Raw genomic sequence first — 20,435 nt, forward strand, 5'->3', positions numbered from 1 at the left:
CTTTCAAAAGATTAATGTGAATTCTTTTCTTGTGTTAGCTTTCATTTCATATTTTAGAGTTTTTATCACTTTTCAATCTTTTCTTTTTGTAAGATTACATTTTCCCTTTGTATAAAGTAATTAGTGTTTTTAACACGTAAAAAATGTAGCCATGTTGTTTAGTGCAGGAGAAGCTGCCTAATAGTTGAAACTGCCATTATGGTTTTTGTTGTAAAAATTTCAAGGTTAAGGCAATTTAATTTTAGTTCTGCGTTTATGACTTTTATTGTATATTAGTTTCATAGTTGGTCATTTCATATTAATATTCTTTCAATAGTTAATAGCCACATTTGTATGAAAACTTGATCATATTTGCACTGTAGTCTCTTAGGAAAATGGAAAGAAGAAGAAAAAAAAAAAGGTAAGTCTTAAAGGAGAAAAAATGATTAGAAGGAGATTCAATTTTCTGTTGTAACTCCAGTTAAATGGCCTTGTTGAAATTATATAAAGACAATATCTAGTTTGAGGTTTCTTGTTTGTGGATGTGGGTGTCCGAATCTAACAAAGTTGTAATTCCTTTCATTGCGAAATAAGGAAGTCAGTATGGGTTTTCCTCAAAATTTGGCCACTTCCCGATCGAATTGGACTTTGAGTCAAGGTATAAACTTTCTCCCCTTGTTGTGCTTGTAGATACATATGGATTCTGTGATTAAGTTTTTTTTACAGATGCTAATGCAATTACCAAAATCCTGTTTGGCAATTGTCTTTGATACAATTACATGTATTTTTTATTTTGTTCCACATGCAGTGCATTCCATTGATGCAATTAGATGTCACATATTCAATTACCTACTTCATGTCTACCAATTGGATATTTGTAAATCCAATTGTGTTCCAAGTTTGCATAATATGCATCATTTTGTTTTTATCTTCCATTAATCCAGCTGTGTGCTAAGTAAATCCTTTGCCTTTTGATCTTTGCCATTTGATTGATTGTTGAGAATATGTTTAGTTTTTCTCTTCTTTTTTTTTCTTTTTTTTTTCTTTTTTTTTCTTTTTTTGTGAATTCCACTTATGCAATTGGATTTGACATGTTCATTTACCTGCTTCCTGTCTGTCAATTGGATTTTTGTGAACCCAATTGCACTTCAATTACCTTGTGTCCAACAGTGTTTGTTATTTGTCATTAAGTTATTAACACTTGCAATGAAAGTAGAAGTTAATTGATATGCTAAATTCTATTGTTTTTTTAACTTTTACGTACTTAATCAAGGAAGAGAAGAACAATTAAATTAACAGTGATCGTTTGGCAATTACATATTCATTTTTTTTTTAAAGAAAGAACAGAATGGCAATTCATAGTGCATGTTTGTCAATTGCCAACATGACATGGTTGTGTTGTAGCAAAATAAAGGAATTTGGTATGAGCTCGGTGACGTAAGACATGGGCTAAATTGAAGATGAGAGTGATGTGGGAAAGTTCCATTCCTTTTTTTTTTTTGGGTAGTGGAATATAGTTCAGTTTTTATTTTCATTTTTATTGTTATTTAGGTTTCAGTCTTTATGTTATTGGCAGCTTTTTCAATTTTGAGAATGGGAATACATTATGTCATTTTGTCAATGCAATTGACAAACAGGTAGTGTCATTTGCATCCTAGTCTTCGTAATTGACAAACAAAGCAATCCCATTTACATTCCAATTGCGTAATTACAAGTTATAATTGATTAACATAAATAAAGTTACAAAACATTATATTTCTCACATGCTAAGCTCTTTTTATACTTAAAAGTTTTTCTTTATGCTAAATCATGTCTCACTTTTCAATAATGAAGGAATATGCACAAATGATTTTCAAATTTGAGAATGTCCATACAGTATGTGATTTGTAAATTCAATTGACAAACAGGCAGTGTTATTTGCAATTGTGTCTTGCAATTGACAAACAAAGGAGTCTCATTTACAGTCTAATTGCGCAATTACAAGCTATAATGGACAGACATAAATAAAGTTGCAAAGTACTGTAGTTATCACATGTTAAGTCTTTTTTCTTCTTAAAACTATTTGGAATAAGGAAATTTATACAAGATTGCAAGTTGGCGTGATGGATGTTGAGATATTGGAGTGCAAGCTGGCGTGATGGCTTTTCCAAGTGGCTTTATGAGTTTAATAAGGACTTGTTGTTTAAGTGCAAATAGAACATATTAGTTTAATCATTTACGAACTTTTATAACATTTGAATTGTACCATACATTTGGCTAAGTTATAATATTTCAATTTTACTGTGCATTTGGACAAGTTTATTTTTCCTAAAAAATATTTGAATTAATTAAGGGTAAAACAAATACAAGTTATAATGGAGGATTTTTAAAATTAAAAATTAAAACTACCAACCTCAATTGATTTTTAAAAACTAAGCATAAGATACGGAGGATTTAACCACAACTAGCCATCATAATTCACAAAATAAAACCAACAACTCATTATGAAATTGAGTTAGTATTATCAATATTTATGACGATTTAAGTAATTGACAAACATGGACCGTGTAAATAGGAAAGGTCGTTTCGCAATTGCCAAACAGGGAGTGTGTAATTGACAACCAAGGAGCATCCCATTGCATAGCAATATGCAATTTCATTTTTTACTAAAATAAGGATCCATTTTACATCTCAAAGGTCCACTATTACCAATTTCTTGTAATGTGGATCCATATCCTTGTAAAAAGCTGATTTACAACATTATGGATTTGGTGAACCCTAACGTTGTAATCCATGAACAAAACCTTGTAAATTATTACCAAAAACTTGTAAGTTACGAGTTTAGAATTAGCTTGAATTCTAAAATTTTGTACATGAGAAGCAAATAAGATGGTAACTCAATCACTTTCTTCCCCTTCATTACCTCATTCAGTATTTTGTTATGTTACATACTTATATAAAATTTCGAGTATGTTAGTTGAAATTGTATATATCATATGTAAATATTATATATTGATTATAAAGTGCATATATATTATTTAATTATTATATTATTATATAACTTTTTTTTTATTGATTGGAACATGAACCAATTATATTACGAAGATATGAACCAAAAAACAGAGAAGGATCATAAGGGAAATTTTTGTTCGATGATGCTATGAGTCATCTTTTGTGATAAAGACATTTGTTTAAAGTTATTTTTAGAATAAGCACAAATACATATATATTTTTATATAATAATATGTCATCTTGAGAAGTAATTATAGTGTGGCTTCAGAGTAGGTTATATAATATTTATTATAATATAAGTGGATATTTATTGATATTATGTCTTAAAAGTTGAATATCTTATCATTGATTGATATTAAACACGTAAATGAGTTATACTATGTAGTCGTATTTTAGTTCCTTATAGTAATTTATTCACATTTAAGAAATAAAAAAACAAAAAGAATAGTTATCATGCGCGCCTATTTTCTTCACTTTTGACTTCGTTTTCCACGTGATTTCACTTCCCATTCCTAATGCTTTTGTAACCTGAAAGTGAATAAGTTTTTTTTTTGGTAAAAAATATGCGATTTTTGGCCTTTCTAAATATGTTGTAAACATGTATTTAAAATATATTAAAATTAAGAAAATAAATTTATAAAGGGAAGGTGGGATATCAGAGAAGCAAATTAAGTCATTATCCTTGTAAACCAAAGGGTTTACAATAGTAAGGACTCGTATGTAATTGACAAACAGTTAGTGGGAAATTGAAACTAAATAATGCAATTGAGAAATAGTAAGTTCAAATTTGCAATTGACAAACAGTAAAGTGGAACATTCGGAAGGTAAATTGGGTCATTATACTTATAAATACAAACGTTTACAATATTAAGGTATAGTATTACTCTATGTTAAACAGGTGTGTTCCATAAGAGTTTAAAACTCATCTTTAATATTGTAATATCGTAATTTACAAAGATGAAGACATCTAGTACAATATTAAGATAACTTGGGACATAAGGAATATAAATTGGGTCATTATACTTGACTAGGGTAAGAGTGGACTTTGGTGGAATAAATTTGGTCCTTATTCTTGTAAACACAAGGGTTTACAGTATTAAGGACCTCTTTTACAATATTTTGGACCTCCATGTTCCATAAACTTGTAAAGTGTATCCATAAATTTGTAATTTCATAAATTACAATATAAAGGATCTCTATTACATGGTTAAGGTAATTGTGGACCTTGGAGATGTAAGATTGGTATTTATTCTTGTAAATGCAATGGTTTGTAATATTAAGGACTCGTATTACAGTACTTTGGACATAAGCTTTCCATAAACTTGTAACGCAGATCCTTAATCTCGTACATTACAAGATTTGGGTTCTCATTTATGATTTTTTGCACCATGATTACAAGTTTGAGGTTCTTTCTTATCCCTAGCATTGTAATATCCTGATTTACAATTGAAAGGATCCCTCTTACAATGATAAGTTAAGGGTAAATTTTGGAGAAGTAAAGGTAGTTCTTATTCTTGTAAACACAAGGGTTTACAGTATTAAGGACCTCTTTTACAATGTTTTGGACCTCCATGTTCCATAAACTTGTAAAGTGTATCCATAAACTTGTAATATCATAAATTACAATAAAAATGATCTCTATTACATGGTTAAGGTAATTATGGACCTTGGAGATGTAAAATTGGTACTTATTCTTGTAAATGCAATAGTTTATAACATTAAGGACTCGTATTACAGTGCTTTGGACATAAGCTCTCCATAAACTCGTAACGCAGATCCTTAATCTCGTACATTACAAGATTTGGGTTCTTATTTATGATTTTTTGCACCAGATTACAAGTTTGAGGTTCTTCCTTATCCATAGATTTGTAATAGCCTGATTTACAATTGAAATGATCCCTCTTACAATGATAAGGTAAGGGTAGACTTTAACTTTGTAATGTGGTCCTTATTCTTGTAAACACAAGGGTTTACAGTATTAAGGACATCTTTCACAATGTTTTGGACCTCCATGTTTCATAAACTTGTAACGTGTATCCATAAATTTGTAATATCATAAATTACAATAAAAGGATCTTTGTTACAAACTTAAGGTGATGATGGACCTTGAAAATGTAAACTTGGTTCATATTCTTGTAACGCAACAGTTTACAACACTAAGGACTTGTATTACAATGGTTTGGACGTAAGTGCTCTATGAACTTGTAAAATGGATCCTTAATCTCGTATATTACAATATTTTGATTCCTATTTACAAGTTTTTGAACCATGATTACAACTTTAAAGTTCTTTATAATCCATAATCTTGTAATACTATAATTTACATTAGAAAGGATCTCTCTTATAATGTTAAGGTAAGGGTGGACCTTGGAGAAGTAAATGTGGTCCTTATTCTTGTAAACACAAGGGTTTACAATAATAAGGACACTTTTTACAAGATTACGGATAAACTTTACAATGTTATGGAACAGTCTTGTGCCCAACACTGTAATATGAGTCGTTCACGTTGTAAACCCAAGTTTTTACAAAATTAAGAAAATAAATTTGTAGTTATTATTGTTTTTGGTTACAAGTTAAAAAAAAAACAATTTGGCTTTTAAAATTTGATTGGGTTAGTTGGGTTAAGATTACTTTATCTAAAAATTTGAATAAGATATTTCGACAAAAAAAATTTGAATAAGACAAAGTTTCTTTCCCATAGAAAAAGACATAGATTAAATATTAAACAAAAGCTTGGGAGGGAACCGGGCAACTTGAACAACAGGTTTCATTTTTCTTAAAAATGTGGGTGTATCAGTACACCAGGTGCACCATAGAAGGTGCCCATGAGTTTATTGCACATTCACGAGTGTCATTCACCTTTGCCTATAAAAGGTTTCTCTCTTATGCAAATGAGCTACACTACGATTAGAGAAGGAAGATAAAGAGCTCAGTGAGATAGAAGAGAAGGAAGAAAGAGGGTGAGTGAGTGGAGAGAAAAAGAGAGTAGAGAGAAATTCTCCAAGAGAGAAAAATCAGTGAGCCACATATATTGTAAACACTGAAGTTGTAGCCCTATTATTTTACATAGTGAAAAAGTTACTGTTGTTGCTCTCCGAGGACGTAGGTATAGCCGAACCTCGTTAAATACTGTGTCTCATCTACTTTACGTGCAACTCAATCTTCTCACATAATCCCGTTATTTTATAATACGTTATCAGCACGAAAAGCTCTCAACGTGGGATATGTTGGCGTGACTTGTGGATATTGACTTACTTTCCTTACACACCAAGAATTCCTATTATAATTGTAATTTATTTACTTTAATTCTTGATTTCCTACTGTAAATAGATTTAGGAATTTATTATTTACTTGCCATTTAAGTTTCGTTGTATTATAAATATGACCTCCTACAAGGAGAAGAATACACAGAAAATTTCCACAAACAAATATTCTCTCATAGTTTTCTTATTTTAACATGGTATCAGAGCAGCGAACTTGGGATTGATGACTCTAGTTTCTAAACCCTAGCCGCCACCATGGGGGAGGATGACTCTTCTAATCCTCATAGCGGTAGCACCATTGCTTCCTCTCCTTCTCAACTAACCATAGCCGAGTTGAGTGCCTAGGTGGCTCAACTAATGCAGATGCAGACTCAGACCTCGAACTCGATCCTACCAAGACGACCCCGACCTTGACTCAGACGACGACCCCGAACTCGAATCAGACGACGACCTTGAACCCAAATCAGACAACGATTACCTATGAAGCTTCCCATGCACAGATTAGCATAAAGTTGGATGGCACCAACTATGCCCTATGGTTCCAAGTTGTCGAGTTGTATATATATGGCAAAGACAAATTGGGATATATTAATGGCGATCTTCCACAACCTCCTTTGACCGGTCCAACGTTTCCTCGCTAGCGCACTGAGAACTCTTTTGTGAAGGGATGGCTCATCAATTCTCTGGAGCAAAGCTTGATTGGCAATTTCATTCATTTTCCAACGGCAAAAGCAGTGTAGGATGCAATTGCCACAACTTACTATGATGGCACTGACACCGCTCAGGTTTAATATCTGAAATGACGAGTCTCCCGTATGCAACAAGCTGGCGGCTCCATTGAAACATATTACAATACTCTCCAAAGCTTATGGAGAGAGATTGATTTGCGTCGTCCAAATATGATGGAGTACGAAAGTGATACCAAGTGCTATAATGATATTCTGCAGGAAGATCGAGTTTACATTTTTTTGGATGGCCTTGATGATTGTCTTGATAAGGCCCGAATTGATGTTCTTCACATGACTCCATTCTCTACTAAGGACCAAACTTATGCCTATGTTCGCCGTGAAGATGTTCGACAAGCAGTAATGATAGGTTCCTCTGCACCCACTGGCGCTGGCTTAGCAACCAAAAGTGCACCTCGATCAAGTCCCCCTACTCGTGCCGGACGGCCCCATAATTCCTCTACTGCGGCCCACCTTCAGATCCAGTGATATGCTACTACTGCTGGTGCGCCACCTCCTAAAACCATCCCACATTCCAGTCCCAAGGCTCCAACTGATGAAAGTGGTTGCAATCACTGTGGCAACCCCAAACATACCCGTGACACCTGTTTTAAGCGGAATGGTTATCCTGATTGGTGGGAGGACCTCCGCACTGGCAAGCTCAGAGAAACTGCTAGTAATTTCGGCCGTGCTGCTCTTGTCTCTACCGAACCCCAATTAGCCTTGTTCCCGCAGGTAGACCCTACTGATAGTCCCGCGCTTCCGGATGTCTCAGGTAACTGCGGTTATGCATTTCATACTTCTGATCTACGAGATACTAATGGTTGGATAATTGATTCTGGTGCCACTGATCATATAAAACCTTTGATCCGAATGATTTTTTGCACACCACTACTCCCTGCCACATAAATATTACCAATGCGAATGAAGTTACCTATCCTGTGATAGGGGCTGGCACTGTCGCCCTTTCACCTTCTCTGTCCCTTTCTAATACTCTACTCGTTCCATCTTTGTCCAATAAATTAATGTCTATGAGCCATGCAACTGAACAACTAAATTGTTGTGCACTAATTTATCCAAATTTTTGTTTGCTACAGGATATTCTCACCAAGGAGATCATTGGGCGTGGTACTAAAAGAGGGAGGTTGTACTATGTGGATGACTTCAGTATGGGATGTGCCAACAGTGTGAAACATTCGTTTGATGACAAGCACGGGCAAATTTCGCTCTGGCACCGACGTTTGGGGCATCCATCTTTTGGTTATATGAGACACTTATTGCCCGACTTGTTTTCTGTATTTAAGGACTCAGATTTTAAATGTGACACTTGCATTTTAGCCAAGAGTCACAGAGCATCCTATCCTTTAAGTATGAATAAAAGTACTATTCCTTTTGCTTTAATTCATTCTGATGTTTGGGGACCCTCACCTATTTCTACTCATTCCAGTATTCGTTGGTTTGTCACATCCGTCGATGATTATACACGGACGACATGGCTTTATTTGATGAAAAATAAGAATGAAGTGTTTTCCCTATTTCAATCCTTTCACAAACAGATGGAAACACAGTTCAATGCTCGAATACAGATTCTTCGCTTTGACAACGGTGTAGAATTTGTTAATCATGATTTTCAGACTTACTTCCGGACACATGGCATTATTCATAAGACAACTTGGCCCCAGACACCACAACAAAATGGTATTGCTAAACGGAAGAATCGTCATCTCCTTGAAACAGCTCGTGTTCTTCTCATTGGTGGCCATGTTCCTCGTCATCACTGGGATGATGCTGTCGTCACTGTTGTCCACCTTATCAACCGCATGCCTTCTGGGGTCTTGAACTTCAAAACTCCATTACCAGTGCTCACGCAACACGGGCCTCTGCCCTCTGTTTTGGTGCTTACCCCTCGCATTTTTGGTTGCATGGCCTTCGTTCATCTCCACAAAAATCAACGAAGCAAACTTGATCTATGTGCATTTCGTTGTGTTTTTTTGGGTTATGCCACTCATCAGAAAGGGTACCGATGTTATCACCCTCCTATCCGGCGAACCTATGTCACTTTGGATGTCACCTTTCTGGAATCGAAGATGTTACTTTGGATGTTACCTTTCTGGAATCGAAGATGTTCTTCTATGACCCAGCATCCAATTCTACTCTTCAGGAGGAGATACAGAGTGAAGAGCTCAGTTGGAGTAGCTTGGAAAACGAAGATATTCATCTATGCACGAAGATTGCTCTCGACCAATAAACAATAACAATCGATCGTCTCGAGTCTGGCACGTGCGAATGCTCTCTGCCAAACAACGATCAATCGCCTAACCCTTGCGAAGCTGTTTTTGATTCGAGTCATACTCCTGCAGACAACTCAGGACAATAAGATGAAGACCACCCCTCTCACTCAACAGTACCGACGGACCAATCTCCTGAGAATATTTTTGAGGTAACTACTCCTACTAAACTTGTGCATTTAGAGGATAAAACTATTGGATATCAATTACCTTTCAGGCAAAATCGTGGGAAGCCACCAAACCGTTATTCACCAAATATTGGCAAGAAATCTAAGTATCCAATTGCAAATCATGTATCAACTGAGAAGCTGTCTGAACCACTCAAGGCTTTTGTGCATCAGTTATCTGCTATCCATATTCCAACCAAGGTCTTTGAAGCATTGAAAGATCCTAAGTAGCTCCAAGCTATAAAAGAAGAGATGAAACCTCTTGAGAAAAATCAGACTTGGACATTGGAGACTATACCACAAGGAAAAAAGACTATCAGATGTAGATGAGTGTTTACTATAAAACACAATACAGATGGATCTATCGAGCGATACAAGGCAAGACTTGTGCCAAAAGGGTACACACAGACCTATGATATAGACTATGAAGAAACCTTTGCACCGGTTGCAAAGTTAAACACTGTCAGAGTCTTATTGTCCCTTGCAGCTAATTTGGATTGGCCACTACATCAGTTTGATGTAAAGAATGCTTTTCTACATGGTGAACTCACAGAGGAGGTGTACATGGACATTTCTCATAGATATAATACTACTCAGACTAGAACAGTTTGCAGGTTACGAAAAGCATTGTATGTATTGAAACAGTCACCACGTGCATGGTTTGGACGGTTCACCATGGTAATGAAGAACAATGGTTTCAAACAGTGCAACTCAGATCATACTCTGTTCTTGAAACATAGGAAAGGGAAGGTAACAACATTAATAATCTATATTGATGATATGATTATTACTGGGAACGATAAACAGGAAATATCACAGCTACAAGACTATTTGGCTACTGAGTTTGAGATAAAGGATCTAGGTGGACTCAAGTATTTCTTAGGAATTGAAGTGGCTCGATCGCAACAAGGCATATTTCCCTCTCAAAGGAAATATGTCTTGGACTTGTTGACAGACATAAGAATGCTAGATTCCAAACCTGCGGACACTCCTATTGTTCAGAATCATCATCTTGGAGAATATCCGGATCAAGTTCTAACTAACAAAGAAAGATACCAAAGGTTAGTGGGAAGATTGATCTATTTGTCACATACTCGACCAAACATTACTTATGCGGTGAGCGTTGTCAGTTAATTTATGCACTCTCCAAGTGAAGACCACATGAATGCAGTTCTTCGGATACTTAGATATTTGAAGTCTGCACCTGAAAAATGACTTATGTTCTCAAAGCATGGTCGTTTAAATATTGATGGTTATTCAGATGCAGATTGGGCAGGTAATATAACAGATAGAAAATCCACATCGGGTTACTTCATATTCGTGGGAGGTAATTTGGTGACATGGAGGAGCAAGAAACAGAATGTAGTAGCTTTATCCAGTGCAGAAACCGAGTTCAGAGGCATGACTAAAGGTATTTGTGAACTTCTTTGGTTAAGAAAGTTGCTTACTGAACTTGAATATAAACCTACATCCACAATGAATCTCTTTTGTGACAACAAGGCTGCTATAGCTATTGCACAGAATCCGGTTTAGCATGATCGTACTAAACATGTTTAGGTGGATTGACACTTCATCAAACAGAAGCTTGAGGCTAAAGTGTTTCAGTTTCCTTTTGTGAAATCCGAGGATCAATTGGCGGATATTTTGACAAAGGCGATTTCCAGTAAAGCATTCCACAATTCACTGGATCAGTTGGGCATTTGTGACATCTATGCACCAACGTGAAGAGGAGTGTTGGCGTGACTTGTAGATATTGACTTACTTTCCTTACACACAAAGAATTCCTATTATAATTGTAATTGATTTACTTTAATTCCTGATTTCCTACTATAAATAGATTTAGGAATTTATTATTTACTTGCCCATTCAGGTTTTGTTGTATTATAAATATGACCTCCTACGAGGAGAAGAATACATAAAAAATTCCCACAAACAAATATTCTCTCATAGTTTTCATATTTTAACAGGATATGTTTTGATGATCACCCAGGAGATAAGCACTCCGTTTTCTTTATCTTGTTTATTTATTATTATTACTATTAATCATGCTCAACATACCTATCCCTTCGTAGATCCTGAGTTCGACTGCATCTATTATGGCCCATCAGATAAGCAGTTCCTCAAGTATGCTTGGAAGGCCGACTCTTGTGACTTGCCCAGGTTTGATTGTTTGAATTTTATAAGGAGGTGGCAGGGGTAGAAGATAATGTTTGTGGGTGCAGATGCCCGAAGCTTTTCCACAAAGATAGCCGCACATGCCCACCAAGCTAGATTCCAAATTGCTTTAGGTGTAGGTCACTCAAGTGTTGGCACCTACTTCATCTTTTTATCTCCAGTAGGAGTGGGCACTCAAACCGGCGAATCAGAAATCTGAGTTGAAGCGTACTGAACCAAACTGGAAAAAAATCGAGTTGACCAAAAAGTCAAAGATCGGTCAAAAACCGAACCAGACCGGTTTGGACCGATTTTGGATCCGGTTCCATGTATTCAAAAACCAAACGGGGTCGAACCAAACCAGTCCAATTAAATATATATATAATTTTAATATATATTTATATTTAATGCTATATTTTTAATTTCAAAAAAAAAAACTAATATTTATCAAAGTTCAATTTCAAAATATCTTTCTTTTCTAACTTGATCAATTTGTTAATTTTCAAGTAAAAAAATAATATTTCAGTTGAGAATTGTATTAAAAAATAATTTTATAATCCGGTTCAAAACCGAATCGAAACCAGACAGTTTTTGAAATTTTTTTTTATTAAAACCAAACCAGATGAATAGTACAGGGTCAATTCTAATTTGAGGCCAAAATCGATCCGACCCGAACCGTGCCCCCCTAATCTCTAGCCTTTTGACAAAGTGGCATGTGCCATCATTTCCCCATTTGAAAAGCCCCCGTATGACAAATAAGGAAGCTAGCAAATAAGCTCCCTATCTTTTCAATTATTATTATTTTATACTATTTAATATCAATACTACTGGTACATGTGTGTGCAGATTACAGGAGAAAAACATTCGATTTGGGGAGACAAGCGTGCTATCTTCCACAAACGATAATAATATAATATAATATTATTTGATCGTGGTGTTGATAATAACCCACCAACAATTGCCTTTACTTTATATATACAGTAATTCTATTATTAGCTTTAATGGACGGTTTCACCTTCTATATTTTTAGTGGTGGTTTTTATCCCCATAGCTATTTTATTTACTGTATAGTGTAAGTTCATTCCCCATACAATTTATTTACTATATAGTGTATGTTTATTACCCATACGACAATATTTATTTAAAAGTGTGGCTTGGGTTTATCGTCCACACAACTGCCTTTACTTTTATTTAAAAGTATGAAGTAGAATTAGTGCTCATACAAGCACATTTACTTTATTATTGTATGGTGTTGAATTAAGTCCCATACAACAACCAATTTACTTTATTGCACATTTACATTTATTTCAGATATGATGCAGGATTAACGTCCATACAGCAAGCAATTTTATTTATGAATTTACTTTATCGCACATTTAATTTTATTTAAGGTATGGTGCGGGATTAACATCCATACAACAAGCAATTTAATTTATGAATTTATTTTACCGCACATTTACATTTATTTAAAGTATGGTGCAGGTTTATCGTCCATACCAGCAATTTATTTATCAGCAATTTATTTACAAGCAATTTATTTTATGGATTAATTATGCAGTATGATGAGTTTTTTACAGTATACTGATCAAGAACAAAAGTTCCTTGATCCTCATCATCCAACTACATCAGGACTTGAAGATCCTTGATGATGATAATGATATGAGAGCTGGCAGTCTCACCGGTACTATATTTGTAAACAAGAGATCGAACTTGAAGATCCTTGATCCTTGACATGTAAATAAGGACCTAGAGTTCCTTTATAATGTAAAAGTACCGTATTGGTTAATACGCCGTACACATGAATAATAACTGTACTAGCAAATGTATTGTATGCATGAATAGACACATATTCATTACTTGATGAATAGTACCGTATACATGAATAGTGATGTGTACATAAATATTAACCATTTTAGATAAACCGTCACTATATACAAAAGGGAACATACAGTTCCTTAAACTCATGGGTGAGCAATTAAATGAGATGCCAGAAGTTCCTCAAAATATGGACAATTATGTAAGGGCTTGGAGCCCCAAAATATGTACAGAAAATTATAAAAATGTCCATACCATGAGAATATGTGATTTTGGCCCGAAGTTCAAAATCTGACAATATTGAGAACCTGAAAGTTTCAACAGTTAAATGGACAACCCTTGATGTATTATTGCAAATTGTGGTACACCACATATTTCTTTGGCATAAGAAAATGATGAATTTAATAAAGTTCAATTATGTTATAATCGACACCTCAAGGAAGAAATATATTTTGTGAATTCTGGTTGTTAAGAATACACCGTGAAATGGATAATATCAGGATAAACCTCAAAGGATGAATTGAGGCTCTCCACATATTTTGTTATATTATATGATCTGGGCCGGAAGCCCATGGATCCAAATATATTAGCGATCTCGAACCTGAAGTTTTGGATATATAGTAGTTAATGCTCTTCACTACTATATTGTGATATTATCATGATTTTTACTCAATTTATATTTCATGCCCATTTGAAAAAGGCAAATGAATTCTGAGGTCGTGTTTAGCCCGGGCTAGAAGTTCCGGATTCACATGCATTGAAATATCTAATTTGAGAGATTTGATGTGGTTATTTAAACCTATAAGGCACAAGGTTTCAAATCGTCATTTTGAAAAGATGTAAAAACCACAAGTGCAAGTTTAAGAATTTGCGCAATTATTATAACAGGAGAGAAGGCATACATCAGATAGATTTTTCCACCTGCAAGGAAAAGCAGGCTCTGTAAAATCTATGAAATTACATTATGTTTTGGAAGCCTCTGAAGGAAGATGACCGCGCCTGTTAAGCTTAGCCATGAGACTGTCGTGGTCTCTTAGAATTCTTTCATTGGAAACTTGCAGCATGTCTAGCCTTTCTCAGCGTATCAATGGAGTACAAACTCACCAGTTTCAATAAGGCATTATTTTCTTCATTAAGTTTCTCAACCTCCTGTTGAGACTCATGAAGCATTCTCTGAAGAGATGAATTTCAGTGGCCAACTCCTGAACCTCGTTTGCTCTATCATGCAAACAATCAGCCATGCTAGAAACAGAAGCAGCACTCTGAATGTTAAAAGCCATTGAGTCATCAATAGCCTCTTCATCAGACCTCACTGATAACAGCATTTCATCCATTGGAGTAAGGAATTTCCTAGCTACTATGATAGCAGTCGCATCATTCATCATCACAGAATCATTAATCGTGAGATGATGATTTTGGGATACAAAGGATGGATGCCAGACTTTGGCGTCACGAGTTCTGTTGGGAGCAACATTTAAATCAAGATGGTTTGGGTGAGAGGAAGAGGAAGCCATTTTAAGAAGGTTTCAAGGAAAGTTTTAAGAAAAGCTGAATTTTCAGAAAATGAAAGGAAATTGAGTTGAAACGCAGTTACTCCAATTAGGTCTTGCAGAGGCAATATCTATAAGCGGAAATATGGCAACGGTTTCCAAGATCCCAATATTATCTCGGATCCTCATATTCTTTTTTTCTTTCCCAGATTCCAGAACTTCACGCGGCCTCTATAAATGTTTGTCGGCACTTTCGGCGTTCTCAATGATTATTTTCGTCAAAGCCAATCTTGCTTTGCGGATTTCACAGAGCTACTTTTTCAAAAGCACCCAGAGAATCTCGCGAATTTCTATGGTTAATCTGAAATTCATTGGATATACCTATTCCTCTTATTTGTGTATAAATATGTTACTAACGAAATTTTCTTTGCATAAGACATCCAGTTTTCTCCATACCTAGTGATGCGATATCCACTTGTTTTTCCTATCAATGAGCACTCAATGTGCTTGAGAAGCGAGACTATCTCTGATCATCAATTTAGGAAGCGAGACTATCCCTGATCATGTTTTCGCTATATCAGGGAACTGTAAAGGCAACCACATGCTCTAATCTCCTGAAGTTCTTCTAGACTATGAGAAATGAGAGTTTGTTGTCTGCTCTCACCATCTTCCTTCCTTGATTGCTTACCTTATCCTACAATTAATATCACAATGTGTTTGCATTTTTTCTCTTTTTATAACTCTCTGTTCATAAGGGATTTTATTTCTTTAGAACGAACATCTGAAGAAATAATCCATGAAGTGATCCTAACTCTGAGGGTTATTTATTTTGACAGAGACGAAAGTGTTGTGATTTTTGTTCTTGCATGATATAACTAGATCATCAAGCATTACACTATATTTGCTGAGCCGATACGAGCTTGAATGATATTTGAGCAAGGTTTCTCCCACCTAAGGATGTAAGCAATACTTGTGCTATTTCATGTTTGTACTCTTATTTCGATATTTTGTACTACATCCTTAAAGGTAATCAAATAGGGATATAAGGTCATTCCAGAAGAGCGCCATGAATTATGACCATTCCAGAAGAATGGCTTGTATCATTCCGATATGTATCTATGAATTATTAATGCAAATTTTACAGATTGCAAGTTGGATACATTGATAATACACTGCACAGATTAAAGTCCCATAAGAACAGAACATGGGTATAGCAGTGATTAATATGAAGCACGTCTGTTGCGTAGTGCGTAGCAAATGATATGGATTGAAGTCCCGAAAGGACAATCCTTTAACATGTCAATATTGATACGGTGCACGCCTAATGCTTAACAGACATGTATGTATTAATCTGTGGCATCCCTGCAACATGACAGATATATGGGTTCTAAATGTTCCAACTCCCTAAATGGAGATTATCCACACCTTACTATAGAATAACACTCCATTGGAGGTTATGATCCACATTCTCATATAATTCATCTTATAAGAGATGTCTATCTGAAAAGAGACAATAAAAGCCCCCTAAAGTGGCTTGGGTACCCAAAAGAAAAGAAATACTTATAATTGATACATGCGCATGCACATGAGAATGATGAGATCATGAATTGATGAATGACAATTTTTTTATTTTTGGAGTAGCTACTCAAATCATCAATGGGCTGTGTTGATTGGAACCACGTTCTATTTTTAAATGTCGACAATATCATTAACCAAAATGGAAAGAGGCAATTCCATTACAGATGAGAATGAACGTGAAAGAACAAACCCATACTACGAACCCCAAAAGATGTTAATACTGAAAGTTATGCTTGGGTGTTCGAAATAAAAGGGAATATACCCACTTTGTATGACACAATGTTTCTGGCAGAAACAAGGAATGTTGGGTTTCTCGATATTTACAAATTCAATTGTGCCCCCTTACTGCACATTTACAGGGACCAACATGTTATCTTTAAGGGTTATTAAATGCACTGAGCATATTGCCATAAGCGATTCCCTAAAAGATATATAAATAGTTGGGTTAAAGCTATATAATGTATCATAAAGTATAATCCCTTAAATAAAATCACTGAAGAATTGAAATTGCATGAAGCAAGTCTGTAGACATGTGCCTGAAGCAAAAAATCTGTACTCAATACTAATATGCATAAATTGCCTCAGTGAGTACATTAATATGTTTGCAACATATTAAAACTCCTGAAGAAATATTTGTCTCGGCCTGAAGATCGAGCATTATGCCAACGAGATTTTTGCTTATACTAAGAAAGTATGAAAGCATTTTTATGTGGGTTAACCGTTTGACACTTAAATATTTTTCTAGAAGTATAATGGACTGGACATTGTATTTTCTAGATAAATTTCAGCTCCATCATCACCACATTAGGTTGATGTAAGACATATTTGATGCTATCTCTGTATAAAACCATATACGAGCATGTTCTTTTCAAGTAAACTTACAAATAGCCCAAGTGTTGTTAGATATGCGGAATCTGAAAATTTCTATGATTTACATAGAGATAGCTCACTGAAAATATATTTACTACGTGAATTGTTGGTGGCTACATCATTCACTCAATCCGAAATATTTCCCCTCCAAAAGCTAGTCATAAAGATTTCAGGGGGAGACATCCATCAGGGGGAGCATCCAGAAGTATGCTACACCGATTGATGTACTCATCTTCCCTCCTTCAACTCTATATTTCACTAGGTTTTTCTCCAAGCAAAGTCTGATGAAGCAACCAACATATTATTTGTGGTCTCCAAGGGAGAGTGTTGTAAAGTATAAAGTAGTGGAGCCCATTACTATTTGTTTGTAGACTTTGGTGCATGAGTTTGTTGCACATTCACGGGTGTCATTCACCCTTGCCTATAAAAGGCTTCTCTCTTATACAAATGAGCTACATTACGATCAGAGAAGGAAGATAGAGAGCCTGAGAGATAGAAGAGAATGAAGAAAGAGGGTGAGTGAGTGGAGAGAAAAAGAGAGCATAGAGAAATTCTCCAAGAGAGAAATCAGTGATCCACATATATTGTAAACACTAAAGTTGTAGCCTTATTATTTTACATAGTGGAAAAGTCATTGCTGCTGCTCTCCGAGGATGTAGGCATAGCCGAACCTCGTTAAATGCTGTGTCTCATCTACTTTACATGCAGCTTAATCTTCTCGCATAATCCCGTTATTTTATAATAGAATGGAATTTTTGTTTGTATTGATAGTGGCATATGCGATTGGGACTCTAAATTTATATAAAGAAACCAATGATCATGCGAATTCCAACCAAAAATATCATAAACTAATGACCACAACAAAATACTTACATTAAACTATATTAAAACTAGGGGTGGTTGCGGTTCGGTAACAGCCAATTTTTGTCCAAACTCCAAACCGACCGACTATTTGCTGTATGATAATTTTTGAAACCGTAAACCGATCGCTTTTTGCCATTTACCGATTGCGGTAAACCACAAAAGCGGTCGGTTATTAGAGGTTTAAAACCGCAAGTTTTTTTTGTATCATAAAAATCCAGTCTTCCACATTTTAGGCCTAATTTTGATGCTTCTTTTGAAGCCTTTTGATTTCAAGCATACTTTAACCCAAAAATATAAATTCACAACCTCAACTTCTCAAGCATATATAAATTCACAACCTCCTCAACTTCTCAAGCATTCACAACCTAAAGAAAATTAAAGTTACAATTCCAAGCATTCCAATTAAAGTTAAACTTCTCAAGCATTCACAACTTCAACTTCTCAAGAATTCCAATTCCAAATCCTTTAAAGTTACAAACCAAAAGGAAAATGCAATGCAAAATGAATTAAAGTTACAACCCACAGGAAAAATCTAATTCAAAGTTAATTAAAGTTACAAACTAAAAGGAAAATACAATGCACCAATGTTACAAATTAAAGTTACAAACTCAAGTGTTGGTGGTGGTGAGTGGATTTGAAGGACTCCGTTGTGTTGTTTGAGCACCTATCTACAAAATGCAATTTTTTTAAAAATATATATATATATAGTCGCGGTTTGCGGTAACTGCAAGTTTTGAAAATCAAATGCGGTAACCGCAACCCCAAATGCGGTTCGGTTCTTCATATCGCAAATGCGGTTCGATTTCCTGCAATTGCGGTTCCATTGTAGTAAATTGTCGGTTGGTTTTTGCAGTTTTTCGGTCTAAAATGCCACCCCTAATTAAACCAAAGTAGTATCGTAGGAAGGTGGATTCGAATGACCATGCCTCGAATGTAGGAATAATTGCTCTTAACTATTAAAATGAAATATTTAACAAAATGTCAAAGTACATCGGAGGCCCAGGAAAGAAATTTTGCATTTTACACATCTTTATTAAAGAACACACAATTTTATCCAAATTTTGACAAATTCAGATATATTAGATTTTAATTGAGATGAAAATTAAAACAAACCTTATAGTCACAATTATTTTGATTTCACATATTCCCTACTAATTAATTAATATACTCATTCACAACACAACAAGATAATAACAAACATCACTTGTGCCCATGTGGAGAAACAAATGCAAGGAACTCATTGTCACCTTCAAGTTTAGCCAAGTCCTCTTCCTTCATGTTAATATATGCTTCTATTCCACCACCAGACTTGGCGTCCATGAAAACAACCAAGTTATTGAAAGTCAGGGGAGATGAGCCGACCCAAGTGGGTTTTCCCCACCCAAAATCAGCTTCATACAGAGGAAATCTACACAGACTAGTGAAGCTCAGCGTCACCATCTCTCCCTTGAGGAAGTTCTCAGAGCTCTGTTTGATACTATGCCTCATCAATTCTCTACATCTTTTAGCAGCGATGTGGACCAGTTTGGGTTTTGTAGTGGTTTGCCCACCATGAAAAGCGATTCTCACGGATTGCTTGTGAATTGGATGTTGAACACATATTGGAAGCATTTTAATCAGAGTTGCCTGTTGGAATAGACTATGCCTTAATATATGATGATTGAAATCATCATGGAAGACAATCTTCTCTGTTAGTTGTGGATTGGATGTTTGAAAACATCGCCCGAAATATTTGAGTTGAGCCAAGCCTTGGAGAGATTTCTGACTTTGTTTATGATGATAGAAATCATCATAGCCGAGAATCTTCATGAATTGATCAAGAGCTGGATGCTGAATTTATCCTCGGAAATACTTGAGCGAAGCCATGCCTTAGAGATATCCTTGATTTTTTTATGATGATAGAAGTCATCATAGCCAGGAAACCTTGGATTGATCGAAACCTGGAGCCTTGAGCAAACAAGAAAACTGTGCCATAGAACTATGATTTTACCTTGAGATGGCTCTTGCTTTCTCTAGTGTGCTTGTTGTCTTTTTTTTTTTCTTCCTGCGACTGCTCTTTTCTCTCCTTCCCTTTTTTAATCACAGACATGGCTCTTTTATAGGCCCTGAGTCTTGAGGAGTTTGAGATTGAGTGAACTATCACTTCTTGGCCTTAGTGTTTGACACAAACACTCTAAGTACAACCATTGCATCAAAAGAACTTTTATTCCTTTTAAACACATGTTGAATGAATTACTATTGTTGCATTCAC

This window comes from Prunus persica, chromosome G1 (genome assembly GCF_000346465.2).
Source record: "Prunus persica cultivar Lovell chromosome G1, Prunus_persica_NCBIv2, whole genome shotgun sequence".
Classification (NCBI taxonomy): domain Eukaryota; kingdom Viridiplantae; phylum Streptophyta; class Magnoliopsida; order Rosales; family Rosaceae; genus Prunus; species Prunus persica.